The following is a 17,440-nucleotide window of genomic DNA, read 5'->3' on the forward strand; positions in this document are numbered from 1 at the left end:
GAGAATTTTTTCAGATTTTTAAATTGTGGCCATCAATATGTCGGTTTAAAAAATTATAACTAAATCAATTTTATAAAAAAGATCTAAAAAAATTCGGAGTGCATTTTAGAGTTGAAACAATAACATAAAAAATCGCCGATCAAATCCGAGAGGTCGAGGATTAAACCCAGGTCAATCATGGAATGCCCCATATGTACATCCACACACGCGCGCGCGCGCGTGTGTGTGTGTGTGTGTGTACAATTAACATACCTTCTCATTTTACTGTCCACTCTTAACTTTATATCATAATAATATTAATAATTCTATTTCAAAAAACAGTGGTTAGCACGCAGGGCAACACGCACTGAAGCCCCATATGATTTACAGTTAATACCGTCCCTGAGTTCGAGCGTCTTTCGTCTCCGCGAGCAGCCCAGATGCTACGAACTGAGAGGAGTGGGGGTGGCAGTAAGAAAATCAGCCGAAAAGTGCAAGCCGGCCGCAGGCCTAATTATATTATTATATTTTTATTATTTATAGTTTATTTTACATCGACGAGTCTATCATTTTTATTTAAATCTTAATCGAAACTTTGCTTGAGATAAAATGTTCTATGTAATATTGCGTACGTACAATTTTAGATAAAGGATACTGTTATGATAACAGGATTAATTTTGTCCTATGCTAAAAGAGCATTTTTAGGATCATCCGACGTCTCCAAGAAAATCTCCGTTATAGACGTAAACGCTCGAAATTGCTGTCCCTCATAAATGAGCAATATGAATTCTGAATCACGTTCTGAAAGCTAGCTGTTTCTAAAACCATATACTCAGAATACGGTTCCCCTGTATGTTCCCTTGTATATTCCTATATATTGCGCGAATTAGATTTATCGTACCGAATCGAGGAACTTATTTCTGAACCATCTGTAAATACAACAGATAATTCAATTTCGAACAGATAATATATTATATATAATATGAGAGCGCGACAACTATAATTAACAAAGATAGCCAGTTAGGTCGAATAAAAAGAATCTTTATTATTCGAATAGGTAATTCCAAATTCGTATTTCCAAATCGCTAAATTAAGAGACACTTATTCGTAAAACTCGTGTAAGTATCGCTTTTCCTTTTAAGCGCGGATTTTAGGACGCCGGAATCGCGGGCGATCCGAGTTCAATCGCCGGGTATCACGTGGGGGTCGCGGAGGGAAGGAAACGTAGGGCGAAAGGAGGAGAAAAGAAGAAGGAAGGCTCTCGCGTTGGATAGACGCGGAGAATCCGCGCCGGCAGACCGCCGGCGCGTAGCGCGCGCGTGAGAGCACGCGCTCCTGGCGCTCTCATTCTATTTTTACTGCGCTCGTCCCCCTCGCGCGATGTGAACGACCTGCAACTAGATATCTCTCGTCGCTCTCCTCCCGTTCCTCCGTGTCGTGGTCGGTCTCCCTCGCGGCCGACGGTCGCGGAAACGTTCCGCGATTCTCGCTGGAAATCCGCGCGGCCGCCGCCGTTCCCTTCCTCTTCACCCTTCCCCCTCCTCCTCTCGTCTTCCGCAGTTATTTCCGCTTCGCGCGCCCGTACGATTCGCCCGGACGAAGTTGCAACTCGCGATTTGCGAGTCCCCACGTCGACGCCCTGGATACTACGGATAAATGGATAGAGGTTCATTATCAGCCTGGGCGAGTCTTCCCCTCCTGGCTCGGGGAGATCCGCAACAATGGACAATTGTCTGTTGACAGCGGTAGGGATGGTAGGGATGGTAGTTAGGAAAACGAAATAACGTTGGTATAATAATAGCACGCGACAATATATGTGTATACAGATAGCGCCGATAAATACCATAACTATAAAAATGAAGAAAATATAGCAGCTCATTACTGATTATAGTATTGATATTGATAAAAGTTCACACAGTTATCTTCTCGAGATTAGAAGCAGTTTGCTCCTCTCCACGCGTCTTCTCTTCGGACGCGCAATTCTCGAGAGATCCCGACCGTTAGAAGTACCTACTCGTAAATAAAAAAGCGCTCGCGGAGGCTGCGAGCGGAATCTCGATAGTTTTTCACGCGCCACGTATATATTTAACTCCACCGTTCTAATTTCGACAGCGTGGCAGAAATGCGAACGTTATTACACTCGCGCTTTCTCGCGCGGGAGTTGCGCAAGAGCGCGGTCGGTGCGAAATTTTACGATACACGACGGCCCCGGCGCGGCGCGGCGTGAGCGCGGGGCCCGCGCGCGAATCGATGGAGCCAGGAGCAGCACACGCTGTCCACCGCCGCGTTCAGCGGCGTTCGCCTATAAATCGAAAGTCTATTCGTGCTCCAGTTAACTTTCGTAATGCGCGACACCGATTTCGCCGCGTCGGCGACGCGGGGGGCCCCCCGGCACCGCCACGGCATGGCATCACGTAACGTCATCCGCGCGATCCGCGGCAACGCAGTCGGCCGACCGCGATACCGTGGGTCACGCGCGCGATTCGCGTGTCGAAAAATTCGCGATAACGCGCGCCGAGGAGTCTCGTTTGCGCGGGCGGGCCGCGCCCGATTTAACGACAACTTGGAATCCTCCGCGCCTGCCGGAAGAAGCGATTCCCAGATTTGAGATTGACAAAACGATTACAAAATACGATTATATCATCACCCAAAATTCCTGGTATTTTTAACGTTGTATCCTTCGGACACAAGACACATTTTGGCCTTTTATTCAGACGAGGACGCAGCGTGAATTTAGTTTCTCGCTGTTGTCCGAGGTCGTCGCGAGACTACCTTATAGTCCAAGGACCGAAATCCAAGGATCTACGTAAAGTTATGAGGATTTTTTTTAGAGCGCTATAATTCACGTAGCTTTCAGATTTAGAAATTCTCGTGACAAGCGAATGTGGCCTTATTCCTGCGATCAGTCGAGATTATAGAGCGTTTCCTATATTCTTAATTTACCTAATTTATCTACGGTTTCGTTGACCCAATCTTTCTGATTAAAATCCTATAAGTTAAAATTGAATGAGAATTTATATATACATATAAGATTCTCTATCGTGTCTTCACATCTCTCAAACGTATTTCGTGAAGCGTTTTGCGTCTGCAAGCTCTATGATTCCCTGCTCTAAAAAGAAAAAGATAAACGTCTGTCCAAACACGATTTAATTATATCTCAAATTAAATTATGTTTCTCGTAAATACAATGCATTTGCGACCGCATCGCAATGTATGAAAATATTCGAATGATTAATTTAATTCACAATCTTTCGAATGCGCACTTCCGTCAACCGTACGCGGCGAGAGAGTCATGCAAAGCGTCTGGGAAACGCTTACGATGCAGGAAGTATTTTCGTAAGACGTCGCCGAGGTCGTTCATCTTCGCAATGACCCGGCCGGCGATTCGCGATGATCCGCGCGAGGAACGAACGATCGTTTACTTCGGCGTGGCTACGACGGTCGTGTACCGTGTCCAAGAAGAGGACTCGTCCCACCGGAAGCTTTCGGACCTGGCGTTGTTGGTGTCCGCCTTGGTGCTTGAACCCCGCGCGCGTTCCACGGCGCTCCCGTAAACGGGCACGGGTGATTCAAGGCCGATCGCCGCCGCCGCTGCCGCCGCCGCGAGCGGGTTGAACGACTCCTAGGGGCGTCGACCGGGTCGCCTCCTCCGCCGCCGCGTTCCTCCGCGTCGCTCCACCTGATCCGCGCCGGCTCGCTACGCGGAACACCCGGGAGAGAGAGACGATGAACCCTTCGACCTCTCCTCTCGCTTATACAGCTTATACGCGCCGCTTCCGCTCGCGCTCGAGGCTCGGATGCTTTCGCGAGGCGCGCTCCGCCTGGTCGTCGGAGCGGAATCGTCGTAATGCTCCGTGCAAATTTAATTTCGCCGTGTTCCCGGAACATCTGGAATCGTCGTTAATTTATCAGGAGGTCTGGGGCTCCTAAGCCCCTCTGCGTTCCCACCGTGGAGAATTCGATAATCTCCGAACCGAGGAGATGCATTATTCGGTATCTTTAGAATGTTATGAAGGTACTTTGGATTGCAGATTCATTTTAAGTAGATAAATTATCTAAAAAGGCAAGAACACACACACACACACAATTTCATTTCCTTGAAAGAATTACAGATCGTTTGCTGACATTAATTTAATTAGGGACTTTGAAGACATAACTGATTGTCATCGTATGTAAAAAGAATTTATCTACTTTTTCATACACACACACAAACACACATACATACATACATACATACACGTAACGATTTTATTGAAGCATGCTTCGAGCATCATAAACCAGTAGATAGCGGACTCTCGACGCTCTCTTCCTTTTCCTGTCGCATCGATAACTTCTTATATGAGTCACAGTTATATTATTGGTTTCATCGTCACGTCTATCGGTTAGTCGTAGGAAAAAGATGATACGCGCGAGCGTACGCGTGTTATTCGTGCTCGTCGAAGAAGCCTAGCTCTTGGCACGTTACCAACGCGTGAGATTACGTCGGAGAAACGAAATTAACCCGGAGAAAATGGTCGCTCGAAGTCTCTTCTCTCTTCACCGTAGCGCGATTAATTCTGCCGGTAAACGATTGATTGGAACAGTGAATTTTTTTCGAAGCGTTCTTAGCTTCGTTACGGATTTAACAAACCGCGTAGATTCTATACGGACTGCGCGTATTAATATCTTTCACATCTTGAGCGACCTTAAGATAATTTAAAATTTTTAAGAATTCTTTTAAAAGAAGATTATCAGAATTAAGAAATAATTCCTTCTCCCAATCGTCCCAATATTACATTCTTGATATTTTGAAACTTTACACAAGTATTTTAGATTAAATATAATATCAGTTCAGAAATGCCGCTTTATCCTACGTAAACTTTTAGGAGATAATTTCTCGTATGAAACGTCAATCTTGTAAAGATATGTAGGCAGATAGGCTCCAGGAAATGTCCTCGGTTCTTCCGCAATCTATACGAAGGAATTTTTAACAACCGTCAGTCGAAAGAACGGCGATGCGAGTGAGTACCTTAGCGCGTTCGATTTGCTTAAAAGCTCGAATCCTCTCGAATCCTCTTCGCCTCTCTAGTCCTTGACGATGTAACGAGGCATCGCACGGCTAGCTCTCATGCCGTTTCGTTACCTGCCGGGCAAGCGAATCGTCGTAAGCCGTAAGTAACCGGCCGCGGTGGAGATTACAGTACGAGCGTGCGTTGAACTCTCGCGGGAGAGATAGCCGCCTCCTTCCTGCTTCTCGGCGATGCGAATGTCGACCTTAAGCTTCCGATGCGCGAAGGTCACGCCGCGGTGAAGATCATCGAACCCGGTCTGTCCGGCGATCGTGAATAAAACGCTCGATACGTCCGCGATCGGGGAAACGTGCCTAACCACGGGAAATAGAAGTCCTTGGTGCCGCGCGAGGCGACGCTCATCTCGATTCAAGAACGGCGATTAAATTTTCCTCCGATGACAAGGATCTCCTTCTCCCGCCCGTTGTCTCGAAATAGAATCTCGAAAGAGTAAAAACTTTGCTCTCCAAGATAACTTTATAATAATTTAATATTAACATTTCAACTCTTCTTCAACTTCACCAGCGTAATAACTTTTACTAACGTCGCTCGTTTCTATATATAGTATTTTATACAGTTCTTGTAAACGCAGTTTTTCAATTTTAATTCACTCTTTCTAATAATCGAAATGTAACGTCAGATATCCGGGATTATCGTTTCCTGTAACTTCAATTTTTAGCTTGAAGTTAAAGGAAACCTCGAATACACAAAGATGTAACTCTTACGATTATAGAGCACCTGTCGAAAAGAGAAACGAACTTTCACTTAGGCTCTCGCGAGTGCGCAGGTATAGTGTTGTGGACATTTCTCACACTTTCCTTTGTATCGTCCCTTTCCTATAGATAATAGGCTAAGCCCCAAGTTCTGAGAAGTCCTGCGACTCACTCGGCTTCTTATGACCTGTCGCAACAATCGAATTCCGGGCGTATCATAAAATATGCATATTTCTATTTTAGAAATAGTACTTTTTAGAATATTTTCTTAGCCGCGGTTTAAATGAACTCCGATATCGAGACCACCATTCGCGGTTCCGGCGTGATATGCTGTACGAAATGTCGCAGTTCCGGTTTATCTAAAATATTTTTCGACGAGTTCTGAACATACTAAAGCATTTTCTAAAGAGTTCCCGACACTGGCAATGTTGTATGATTTTTAAATAAATTAATACCGCTCGAAAGCCGAGTATTTAGAAAGAATAGGGTAATATGCTGTACGAAATGTCGCAGTTCCGGTTTATCTAAAATATTTTTCATGTAATTCTGAACATACTACACGGAGAAAAATTGTTAACAAATTTTACTTAAGTTCGCTAAGCAAATTTTGCAGAATTTGAGTTAAGTAAAATGTAACTGATAAATTAAGCAAAATTTACCAAATATATTAAGTAAAAATCGCCGGAACTACTGTCGAGTAAAATTTACCTAGCAAGTTAAGCAAATATTATTCAGCAATAATAATATCCAGTATAAGACAAAATTCAATTGAATGTCATGATAATTTTAACTTGCTATGGTCAAACTAAGAAATAAATAAAGACTCAGCTCTAATGGATAGGCCTAAACTTTTGAGGTACGCAACGCCGCGGCGCTAAGACACCTTAACCTTTACGCGCTGCGTTATTGCCAATGCGACCGCGGTAACATGAGCGAAACGCGATAACAGTACGAACGACAAAAGTTCAATTGTCGCAGCTACAATAAATCGTCCCAAGCATTATTATTAAAATACAGCAGTAAATTTTTATTCTATTTAATTCATTTCCAGAAAATGCAATCGACAAGCATGTATTTTTTAATCTCAATAAAAAATTGATTGAGTAATTGATTCCCGTATTAGGACATCAATTTATGTCCAGTCAAAAATATGATAAATATAAAGAAGAAATAGAAGTACAAAAGCTTGATTTATCCGATAGTGTATTGCATGAAAGTGACATAACGGGCATGCCTATTGAAATCGGAGACGTTGTCCATAATTCACCTGAACCTTACCTTGTCGTTGCCACTACGCAATCAAATGCTGATTTACCTTCACCTAATGAAAATGCTAAAAGCATTATCAATGATAATGGTTAAGTTTGCTTTCATCTTGAACAATTTACTTTGTTTTTGCATAATATTGTAATGTAAACGTTCTTTTATAGATGTGGAACGAGAACATTTTCTGGAATTATTAAATTCAAATTTCTCAGGTCGCCTTGTTGTGGCTATTTATGAACAGACACAAAAAGTAGATACTGCTTTATTAGCTGAAGCTTTAATTAAGCCTGCAATATTATTGAGCTCTAATTATAAGTAAGTTATTCCGATAGACGGAAACGTAATGTTTAGATTATTGTTTATTTTTTACCAATATATAAACATTACATGCACTGTGTACACTGCAAGTGTTTATCTTTATTTTATACAGCAATCATTATATGAAAATCAATACATATTTAATATATTTTATTTAGGATAAATTTTTCGCGTGTATAATTAAGTTGCTTTATTTTATTTTCTAGAATAAATAAACAAGGGTCCAGGATTTCCAGTAAACATAAGCGGCGTCCTGTACAATCATTACTGTCACTGCAGAAAACTTCTCAAGACTGCAGGATTACTCACGAAGAAAGACTCAAATAAGAATAAAAGGAACAGTTTAATTAAATCGGGTACAAATATTAATTTTCTATTTTTTGTATTAGGACAAAAAAAAACTTGATCGATCTATCTAATTTATATTGTTATTAAAAAGTTATTATGATTATAATTATTCTTGGGTTTATTGCAAATCAGATCACGTAAATAAATTGTAAGAGCATATTTACCTAACAATTCATTTATGTAATCTATTTTGACTGAAACATCAATTAATTAGTCTGTGACGTTTTAGAAAATAATACTGAAGAGATTGACAGCATAGAGAAAAACCTTGAATGGCTCCAAACAAATACGACTGGAACTTTGGAGGAACATCTTGAGAAATGAGAGTCTATTTTTGCTGCGCGTAGTTTATTAGATGATATGAATATTGAACAGATGTTGAGAAAATTCAAGTACTTACAAAAGAGTTCAGGATACATTTTGGTACACTAATTTATATTCAATAAAATATATCTACTCTCAAGAAACACCATAAACTATACATCAAATTGTACGGTGATTTGAAACCGAAACATCACAACATGACACACTATCCTCAAATTATTATAGAAAATGGTCCATTAATTCATTTTTGGTCAATGCGATATGAATCGAAACACAGAAATCACAAATTGGCTGCAAAGAGTGTAACGACATCAACAAATATTTTGAAAACAATGGCAACAAAAAATCAGCTTAAGTTTGCATATTTATTAGCTACAAGTGATACCGAAAAAACAATGAAATTAGAACCTGAAATACTTTATAATAAGCAAGTTGTCGTCGCACACTTTACTCATGTTTGTGATAAAGTGAATATACGACGGATAAAGTATGTAGAAACGAATGGAATAATGTATGTTCAAAATAGTGTTGTACAAAGTTTTCAAAAAGATGGTATGCCGATTTTTTGTAAATTTACTGCAATTTACTATGCCGATAAAGGAGTTTATTTTGTTTTAGTGAATGTACCTGCAATCACGTTTGATGAACATTATTTTGCGTTTATAGTTAAGTTTAACAGCGATTTAAGAATTGTTAAAAAATTAATAAAAGACTTGCCGCAATTGAGTGCTTGTCTTTTAATTTAAAAAAAATCAAACTACTATGTAGCCACAAGACATGTACTATAACGTACATAAAAATTAAATACATTTTTATTTGAAAAAATTGCCATTAATTTTGTTATTCAAATTTTTAATGATCTATTTACCTATTTTAATAATTATATCTAAATAATATTTAATTTTTAAAATATATTTTTCTTGTACAAACATACAAATCAATTTTTTTAAACATAATTATTAGTTGCAAGTGTTATAATTGTTCAATATTATATTACCGTATCAAAATTTGTAAATCCTACTTATACAGTTGAGTAGAATTTACCTAAGTACTGCAGCTTAACTAATCAAGTAAAAATTATCAATTTGTTCGGGAATTTTTACCTAACCCTGTTGGTAAATACAGCTTAGCCAGTCCAGCTCAAGTTTTTTAGTAAATTTTACTTAGCATCTATGTAACGTTTACTAACGATTTTTCTCCGTGCAAAGCATTTTCTAAAGAGTTCCCGACACTAGCAATGTTGTATAATTTTTTTTATAAATTAATACCGCTCAAAAGCCGAGCGGTTAAATTTTTTAAACAATCATACAACATTGCCAGTGTCGGGAACTCTTTAGAAAATGCTTTAGTATGTTCAGAACTATTCGAAAAGTATTTTAAACCAAAACTGCGACATTTGGGTGTGTAAAGTTCGCACCCCTACTTTAAAATTTTTTAGTTCTGATCTTTTTTTCAGCTTAGCCAGTCCAGGTTTTTTTTCAAAAAGTATAAGAGTATTTTTATGTTTATAAAAAGAATTCTCTCCTGGCGATTAACACTTTGAAAAAGACAATTAAAAAATGGAATCCTAACTTTACACCCAACTTTAAGACCAAATAGTTCCAAATAGCTCATCTAAAGCATTTTGACGGGTACTAGAGTTCCTGATAAAAAACAATTTTTTTATTTTTTTCAAAAAACAAAAAAATAAAAGTTTGAGTTAAAGTCAGAATAGTTCTAAGTAGCTCATTTGATTCATTTCGAAAAGTTCTAGAGTTCCTGATAAGTAAAAAACTGCAAAACCTTAGAATTGTTTAAAACATTATCATCAAAACGCAAATGACATTCACGGCAAACCTTCGAAGTCGAAGATCTTCTTAAAACTCCCATCACAACACCTGCAACTCTACCATTAACTAGTGGCGATCCGGCCACTAGTTAAGAAGATATTCGAAGATGCAACGGATAAAATTCGACTAAGCCTCGTTTCACACGTATCCGACACTAGACTACTGACGCCGTGTATCCAATTGCGAAGTGTATGGATTAATATGGGAGCATTTACACGTTTGTCCGATAGCCGAATTGTGAAAACAAAGAAAATCGATCGGATACCCGACATCAGTAGCCCGGTGTCGGATACGTGTGAAACGAGCCTATAAAATCTTTCTGTCCGTAAACGGTACGGACACGGCACGGTTATGACTAAATCGACCTTAAATCAGAGATATATTCACGGAGGGAGTTCGTGTTATACGAGTAATATTGATATAAATCTCGCAGCATCGATATGTACGCGTATAATCGATTAAAGATGCAACGATAAGATTATCGTAAACAACATCAACGAGTAAAACGCATAATTTATTGCATCAAGTACAGACATTCATGGTGGCGTATTAAAAAGTTGAAGAAAGTTACGTGCAACGTGCGTAACTTTCTTGCATTCAAAAAAGGAATGTATAATATTTTATGAAATAATAAGAAATTCTTTTTCTATACGGCTAATTCACTGCAAATCCAAGTGTGTTACTTTAACTAAAACTCTTCTTACACATTTCTTGTCGTTTTGAATAATGCCATTTAACACGGTTGAACATATTAAACGGTTAAACGTGTTGATTTAACACGCAACAAAACATGTAAAACGAGCTTCAGTCAAATGTGTCATTTTTAAACATTTATGCGCGTAGAAATAACACACTTGGATTTACAGTGTATAATAAAACGGCTTGCAATTACAATTAATTACAAAGTATTCAATACATATAATCGTTAGTCTATATACTCTATATAAATAAAAAATAGTATAGTTACTATAGTTGTCTCTACACTATTAAATATTAAAAGATAAAATGTAAACCAATACCTTGAGTTAAATAACATTTTGTTCTTTTTAATTGTGTGGTGTCAAAATTTATTATTTTAATACAAAGAATGTTATTTTAACTCCATAGATTAGTCAAATTAATAATTAAATTAACATATTGAGTCCGCGTTGCAAACAGTGGCAAGACTACTACTTTTTGTAAATCGTGGCAGAAAGGAACAGGAAAAAAGTGGCGAATGCGTGTTAGAATCCAAAGATTCAATTGGCTTGAAAACTACGTTGTGCGTGCACTGTCGTATATTGTATCGGAGAAGTGATTCTCTGCACGAGTCTCTTTGGGCCTGGGATCAGAGTCAGTTACTGGTCTGGTGATGCGAATATATAGCCTCTCCCAGTCAAGTCATGCGCTCACCTCCCAGTGGTCTCGTTGGACCGCGGCAATGGGGCTGTTCCGATTCAGTACGTCTCGGTCGCAAGATCTGATGTCGGCTGGTCAGCGCGCTCTGCGGTAACCAAGTGGCGTCAATCTGACTGCGCCTCTAAGAGCCTGTAGTGATATGGGCCCAAGTACCGCTGGTGGAGCCAAGGAAGGGCACGGTTATCTGGGAAGCTCTCGACTGTCAATCCGTTTGGTCCCCAACACGCAGTAAATATGAAGTCAAAAATAAATCTTCACGCCCGGGTTCTCGGATGGTTCGGGCACTGCACGCACGATGCAAGATTGATGACTCGGTTAGTGCGGAGACACCCAGTGACTGCGTAGCTGTCTTCTCGAGAGTAGGCGCTAGTTATCAGGTATAGAAACGATTACACCTCTTGACGCACGAGACTCATGCCACGAGTAACCGTGGCCCCCAATAGCCTTTTTCTTCTTCTTTGTAAATTTTATGGCACCTAATCCTCCTCAGGATCACATAACGGCCAAGAACAAGTCGAAAATAATAAATATAGACTCAAAAGATTCAATCCAAACTCGGCGCTGATTGCATCAATCTTCAAACATTATTCAAGACAAAACACGTCCGAATATGTCCACGATCTCGACGAGACTTGCTCCCAGTAGCCGTGTCAAATTAAAATAAAAATAAATAGTAATAAGTTATTTCGTGAATGGATATCCATCTGTGTCAAACGCAGTGCACGGGCACTGCGTTTCAAGCATGCCCGGCGCCGGGGATCGACTCGCAACGGTGGCGGAATTCGCGTCCGCTTCTCCCACGTTGCAAGGCCGGCCAACTTCGACTCTCCGGCTAAAGTGAAATAATCGCATGCTTTAATGGGCTTGGAACCCTTAAGGGGGGGTCGTTTGGCTGATTCGATTCGGAGTCGTAGATCAATGAGACCCTTTCGTCGGGACTGGAATCCGATTGGGCCTGATAATCGATCGAATGATGCTTTCGCTTGAACCGTGACTGACCCGTCTCGCGAAAACCCTTCGCGAATGGATTGTTATTGATCTTCAACTTTGTGATGTTCTCGTTTTGGTATACCGTCACCGCGATAAATTCCGTCTCTTTGAAAGCAAACAACGCGGTTGGATGAGTAAAGAGCTCATTGTAGTTCTTCGCATCGAAGCAACGGACTATCCAGATCCTAGGAATGTATTTGTGCATCGATGTTAATACCACGTTATTATTGGAGTCGTTGATGTTGTTCGTGAGCTTCAATTTATTGAAGGTGATCAGATTGTCCATCCAGTGGCTCCTCGTTGCCGCACTCTCGGGATGCTTATAAATCCTATAGCCGAAGGGCTGTTGCGTCTCTGTCGGCCCTGTAAAACTCCAGCCACCCATAATGCTGTTCTTGCCCCCGTTCTGGTATCCACATAATCCACAGTACTTGTGACGGCGATCGAAGGCCGGTGCTATCTCCATGAGGACATAATAATTCTCACGTTTCTCCAAACCGCTTACGTTTATCTTAACGGACGGGAACATGCGCCGACCGCTTTTGGTAATTATCATTTCTGTATTATTCTCGTAGAATTGCTGCCAGAGGTTTCAATTAAGCAGCTCTCTCCACGTTGACTCCGCGCAGCAATAAGGGTTGAAATGCCCATTCGTCTGAATTCATCCTCTCACCTAATTTGCGTTGTAGAGCGATCGGTGACTGCGCGAAAAGTGGCGATGCCAGTTGCATATTCAGTTCCAGAGGCATCAGTGCGTTGTTTGGATCCTGAAGAAACATCTCCGATGATCGACGTTTCTTCTCCGACACCGTCGGTGTAAGGTATAAAGCAAACACGGAAATGCTCAAAACGAACGTCGAAATCACGTGCAGTTGTAGAATGAAACTAGAGACGACCGGTTCTCACCTACCAGTGACCTACCACAAAACGGGACCAGTGCAATCCCCCGAAACTAGGCGAACTATATGTATCGTCGGTCGTTCGGCGCCAACACATGAGACAACTATGTGTTCATGAACCTATTGTCCTTTCTGCCACGATTGACAAAAGATAATATATAAGGTAACAAACAACGTTCACGTGATAATTTTAAATGCCATAATCACACTAATCTACTGAGCCAGTTAAAATAAATATTAACTCATTACGCGTTGTTAATCCATTTGTCGTAACTTTCTCTTTGTTTAACCCTTTAGAGGCCACACATCGATCCCGTTGGAGTAAAATGTTATAATTTATAAGATAGTCTTAAAAGACGTCCCTGATGAAAGTTTTTTTTTAGTTTTTAGTTTTTTTATGTACATAATTATGTACACAGGCCCCTAAAGGGTTAAAAATGTTCAGATACTGTCTGTTCCTTTTCCGAGTAATCTCAGAGTAGAGATATCCTGCACTTCTTCCCCAGACCCCAGCCTAGCTTCCTTTTTTCGAGCTCGTAGAAACTTTTGTCTCATATATTCTTTTCTTTTTACTCGTATATCTCGGAACTCTTTAATTCAATCGACTTTTATGCATTATGGGCCTATTCCTTGATCAATTAAAAAAAAATAAATAAATAAATTGAAATTTATTTTTGCTGAAGTTACGATGACAATGGGATGAGGTGTTCGAGACCCCACAGTGTATAAGTGTATGGACAAAATAAGACTGTGTATACCTAGGGTTAAAAAAGATAACATGCAATTTATTCATGCTCATGTACAAAGTAACATCGACCACGCAGAAATTGTTGATAATGTTAGTGCGGGTACAAAATTCAGTTTTGTGAAGCGCAAACGAAAGCTAGAGACTTGCAGAGTTTCTTATTCACGCATCATGGAAATGCACGCCCTTAATCTACACATACGGAAAGAACGGTTTTCTGTCTGAAAATAATTCTGTTACACCATTAAAATAATTATAGTAGGTAGCTGAAGTATAATGATAATACTGTAAAAATGTTGATATTTTAGTAATCAGTTTAATTGTTTTACGTAATTATTTTGATAATGCAACAAAATTATTTTCAGATCTGTATCTAGCTAAATTTTTTGATACTTCAGCAATACCCTTCTTTCCGTGCACCATTCTTCTGTACGCTCTTTACAAATATAGAAAAAGGATATCAAAAAATAAAAATACGTTAAGTCATTACAATGTTAAATTTACGTAAAAATCCATGTACACGGGGAATTTCAAGATTTCTCTCTCTCTCTCTCTCTCTCTTCTCTCTCTCTCCCCCTCTCCCTTTCTCTCTCTCTCTCTCTCTCTCTCTCTTTCCCTCTAAAGTTTCAAACTACAAAAAAAATATTTTTATCTTTGATTTTAATTCGCGTTATACTTATAAATAATAACGTCCAGATATAGGTACATGTCCGGGTATTGGTACTTTTTTAACTTAATTTCTAAATGTTGAACAAGACATAATATATTAACTTCTTAATGGCTATAGTTAAAAAGATATTCGACTTCGAGGATGCAATGCGTAAAATTCGACTAAGTCCGCATAAAAATTATTTTGAAAGTTCTAGACGTTCGGATAAGAGTTTCGTTTTTTAGTAGAACTCTAAGAATTCTGAAAGGAATTTCTATGATCGAAAACGATCCAGTCACTAGTTAAGAAGATATTCAACTTCGAAGGTCTGCCGTAAACGTCATTTGCGTAAGTTTTGATGATGATTTTTTAAAACAATTCTAAGGTTTCGGAATGTTTTACTTATCAAGAACTCTAGAACTTTTCGAAAGAAATCAAATGAGCTACTTAGAACTATTCTGGGGGTCGATTACGGTTCTTGAAACGAGGTGAAAATTATAAAAGTGAACAGATTTACTAGATTTCGACCAATAAAATCATAGATATCCTAGTGAATTTCCTCACTTTTGTAACTTTCACCTCGTTTCAAGAACCGTAATAAGCCCCCTGGTCTTAAAATCCGATTTTCATTTTTTGTTTTTTGAAAAAAAAATTTTCCTTTTATCAGGAACTCTAGTCGTCAAAATTCTTCAGATGAGTTATTGAGAACTATTCGGTCTTAAAGTTGGGTGAGAAGTTAGCACCCCATTTTTTAATTACCTTTTTCATAGTGTTAATCGCCGGAGAGAACTCTTTGTATAAACATAAAAATACTCTTATACTCTTCGAAAAAAAGCTGGAACTCTAATCAGAACTATCGAATTTTAAAGTAGAGGTGCCAACTTCACACACCCGTGACATTTCGTACAGCATATCACCCTATTCTCTATAAATACTCGATTTTTGAGCGGTATTAATTTTTTAAACAATCATACAACATTGCCAGTGTCGCAAACTCTTTAGAAAATGCTTTAGTATGTTCAAAACTATTCGAAAAATATTTTAGATAAACCGGAACTGCGACATTTCGTACAGCATATCACCCTATTCTCTCTAAATACTCGGCTTTCGGGCAGTATTAATTTATAAAAAAAATTATACCACATTGCTAATGTCGGGAACTCTGTAGAAAATGCTTCAGTATGCTCAGAATAATGCGAAAAATATTTTAGATAAACCAGAAATCCGAGATTTCGGAAAACTAGCAGATAATTTTTTCAATTGACTTTCTTTTTGTCAAAATCAACAGAACTATTACCAAAAAGTATCAGGAACTATAGAACTCGACTGCATGCGACAAGAACTCTTTTTTATTTTTGATGTGCTAGAAAATGATCTGCTACGGGAAGTTAGCAGATCATTTTTTCAATCGACTGTTTTTTGAATAAAATCACCAGAACTATTACTAAAAAGTATTAGGAACTATATAGAACTCGACTGCATGCGACAAGAACTCCCTTTTATTTTTTATCTGTTGGAAAATGATATTCCAACTTCACAGACATGGTTTCGGTTGAGTCTTAAACGGGCGTGGAATTACATTCGTGAAAGTTGTCAAATTGTCCCAGTTGTCTAACGTACAAATACGGCCGGCTTGGACGACGCCGAATTTATAATCGTTCAGATTGAGCCGAGAGATTTCTCCAAAGTTTTATTAAAATCTCTTTATGGCGCGGAAGTAATTCGCCCCTTCTCCGATAGACACTCGACTCGTGGGCGTTGAGAAATGCTCACTGAATCATTCATTTAAAACAGTAGAGGTTACTCCTCCAGATAACGTCGATCGTTAAAGAAAAGCCTATTAATATTTATCAGACGAAGAATATGCTTCACGAACGATTAAAAAGAAAATCTCAGCACGTTTAAAAATTCAGGTTATTTTAAAATCACGTTTCTCACACACACACAACATTTATAAGCTCGCGGCCTCTTATCGTGGAAATTCAAATTTTATTATTGAATCGTTATTCCCAAGGAAGTTACTCGATTTTCTTCTCTTAGTAATTAAAACCGATATCCAGCTCGTAACGTTAGCAACAATTTCGGACACGCGAAAGTCGGGAAACCTGCAAAAGTTTACTTTCATATATCGATCGCGTATCTTTCTCTAACTCCGTTAACGTCGCGCAACTGTTTCGCCGATTTCACTTTTGCCAAGACAAACTAATTTCTCCCAGCTACGATTCCCCGAGAAAACCGTCGCTCGATAGCGTCGAGATTTGATGCGCTAACGAATGAACGAACGAGAGAACGGAGGGAGAGATTTGCTTTCGCCTCGAATGACTCGAATTCGACGTCGCTCGCTCGCTCGCTCACTCGCCCGCTCGCGCGCGCTTGATTATGAAACGTCCTGTACGAGGCGATACTTTCACTATCGCGGCCAAGTTTCATAATTATTATTATCGAGGCCATACGTAGGTCGAAGAGGAGACTGTCGAGAGAAAAGGGTTTGGCTCATCTTTCACTAACCGTCGCTTCGAACAATGGCGCCTTAATTAGAGGAAAGAACAAGAACTCTAAATTTTATTTCGTACCGAATGCCCACTTGTGTGCAAACGATACGTTCCTCGATAAATTCAACATTAACCTTAACGAAAATTTAATGGAAGTTCTAATTATGACATTATGCAAATTTAATTTCGATGACGCGGATCTTTCTTTTTAATTAAAATTTAATTAGAGCTTTATCTGCTTGAAGCTTTACCTTTAATAGGAATTTAATTAGCGTTTTAATTCTCACGGCATTTGCGGTCTGTTACGTTACGAAGTATGACATACAATGGGCATACGTTCAATCGACGCGTGTTTGTTTCAGTCGACTTCGAATTCGCCGAAGAATCTGTCGTTTGAAAAACGGGGTTAGTGACGAGACACCCTACGTACACGTACGCACAC

The 17,440-nt window shown here is 39.4% G+C and overlaps 1 protein-coding gene and 1 pseudogene across 2 annotated transcripts in view; both read right to left on the minus strand.

Moving 5' to 3' along the window:
* LOC112458041 (protein roadkill) overlaps positions 1-17,440 on the minus strand; it is an 83,971-nt gene that overhangs the window by 35,048 nt on the left and 31,483 nt on the right. The gene's annotated exons all lie outside the window — the stretch shown is intronic.
* On the minus strand, positions 12,056-12,992 carry LOC112458034 (annotated as a pseudogene).

The sequence above is a fragment of the Temnothorax curvispinosus genome, unplaced genomic scaffold, assembly GCF_003070985.1.
Source record: "Temnothorax curvispinosus isolate PA1 unplaced genomic scaffold, ASM307098v1 QBEX01008615.1, whole genome shotgun sequence".
NCBI lineage: Eukaryota > Metazoa > Arthropoda > Insecta > Hymenoptera > Formicidae > Temnothorax > Temnothorax curvispinosus.